Source organism: Neofelis nebulosa, chromosome 3 (genome assembly GCF_028018385.1).
Source record: "Neofelis nebulosa isolate mNeoNeb1 chromosome 3, mNeoNeb1.pri, whole genome shotgun sequence".
Classification (NCBI taxonomy): Eukaryota; Metazoa; Chordata; class Mammalia; order Carnivora; family Felidae; genus Neofelis; species Neofelis nebulosa.
In genome coordinates, this window is record NC_080784.1 from 71565219 (window position 1) to 71567676 (window position 2458).

Here is a 2458-nt window from a genome sequence, read left to right on the forward strand (position 1 = left end):
ACATGAAATATCGTCCCAGAGGTTACAAACTAGCTGTTAACCTTGACCAGACATCTTGTTTCTGAGTTTTGGGCACACTGGCAAGAAATTTAGGGTGGTTGAAAAAAATCACAACCATTAGAAAAAAAACTGCTATCTTTCTGCTAATAACAAGAATAAAAGGAAAGACTACCCTATTATCTGGATGATAAGTATTCTATAGAATAAAGGCATTTTCTACATGGGATTTCTGGCTTTGATTGACATGTTAACTGTTCTTTTAACACAAATAGGAAATTAAGGTCGTTTTATTTGTTTTCAAGTTCTTTCTAAATTTCTTTTTCCTTTCCTTTTCTCTTTTTGTTTTGTTTTATGGCAATACAGCTAGAAGTTAAGCTCCTGTAGATGATACTGGGTGTGTGTACATGGGGGGCGGGGGTAAGGTCTCTTGATTCCTTTCTAGTATAGCAGGAGTTTACAACTATACCTTCCCACTGACAATTTATCAACCACTTACACGAATGAAGGTTTTATTTTAATAGATTAGTGCTTTGTGGTGAGCCAATCACAATATAGCTACAAAATACTTCAATTTTCTTCATTCAGGTAAGTTTACTAAATAAACAGTGCAATCATTTCAAAGAGACAGAATGTGACCATAATTTCTTCTGCCAAAGAAAGGTTAATCATTTTGGGGATCACCACCTACCACATGTTCCATGTCACTACTGAAGAAAGATATAACTCCCTGACAAAGAAATAATTTTTATAGAATCAACCTTTTCAAATACTCTAAAAGAAGTGTCTCTATGCCATACTTTTGGTTATTATAGCATCTAAATAATGTATCATATTATTACCCAAATCAAATATAGTAGGCAAAAATACTGAACTCTCATAATAATATAAGACGATATATGGGTTAGTGTTGTTGTTTTATGTCAATTACCAACTGTTCAAAAATAGCACCTATTAAATAATATTTTATCTTTAAACCTTCTGTGGAAGATAGTAGAAAAGAAGTTTTGCCACAAAAGCTACCCTATTTATTTGCTAAAAGGAAAACTCAATTTAAGCAAAATAATGTATTTAAAGGTATAACACCCTTGTTCTGCAACCTGTCCAGTGTAATGCTACTAAGGTGGGCAATATTTGGTACTAAAGAGTTTATATTTAAGCTGTGCAGTTACCTAGTTGGCTCAGCTAAGAAGCAATGTGTGATTGGGAAAAAAAGAAGAGATGTATTACACAGAAGCGTCATTTGCAATAGGCTGAATGGGAATTCACTATAGGGAAAATATAAGGTAGGGAAAGGTCTTTGGTTAACCAGCTGCATTAAAAGATTAGCTGTATTGTGGGGGCTCGTGGGTGGCTCAGTGGGTTAAGTGTCTGACTTCAGCTCAGGTCATAATCTCGTGGTTAGTGGCTTCAAGCCCCACAACAGGCTCTGCACTGGTAGTGCAAAGCCTGCTTGGGATTGTCTCTCTCTCTCTCTCTCTCTCTAGCTCCCTCTCTCTCTCTTTCTCCTTCTCTCTCTCTGTCTCTGCTTCTTCCCCACTTGTGCACCATCTCTCTCAAAATAAATAAACTTAAAAAAAAAGGTAACTGTATTTCCTTTTTTTTTAATGTTTTATTTTTGAGGGGTGGGGGAGGAGCAGAGAGAGAGGGAGACACAGAATCTGAAGCAGGATCCAGGCTCTGAGCTTTTAGCACAGAGCCCGACATGGGGCTCAAACTCATGGACCACGAGATCATGACCTGAGTGGAAATCAGATGCTTAACTAACTGAGCCACTCAGGTGCCCTGAGTAGCTTTATTTCCAATCTCACCGAATTCCTAGCTTTCTTTAAAAGTCTGTTTGTTCTTCAGAGCATATCTCCAATGTCACAGTTTACCGAATCACTCTTTTTTAAAATACATATCCCTTGCTTGATCTTTAAAGTATATTGAAGGTGCTTTGGATAAAGCCATTATACACTTGTTCTGCCTCCAAACGCTTCAAAAAATTCACCAGGCTCCCCACTATCTCTAAAGGCCACAGTGCCCAGCAAAGTGTCACTCTGGAGATGTGGATTAAAGACAGTGTAAAGTTAATTAGAGTCCATTTAAAATGTAATATTTATTTATGCCAATCAGCTTTGGAAAATCTCAACATGAATTCCAGATTTTTATAATAAATACTTTAAGTTGGTCCTCATGGAATCCTCTTGCATAAGTTTATCAATTATTAGAGAAGTGTGTTTAACAGGTAAGAACATAATATTTGGCATGCTTTGTAATGTTGAAAAACATAATAAATCATCATTATTAGTATTATGTAGTACTTCAAGTATATATAAAATACGTCTTGGTGATTTTTTCTGATGTATAAATCCTTTTATGTGAATTAACTTTCTTGATAATCAAAAGAGGCTAAAATAAGCATAAAAACATAGGTATAATGCATGAAGAAATATAAGGTTCAGAGCACTTGTAGATG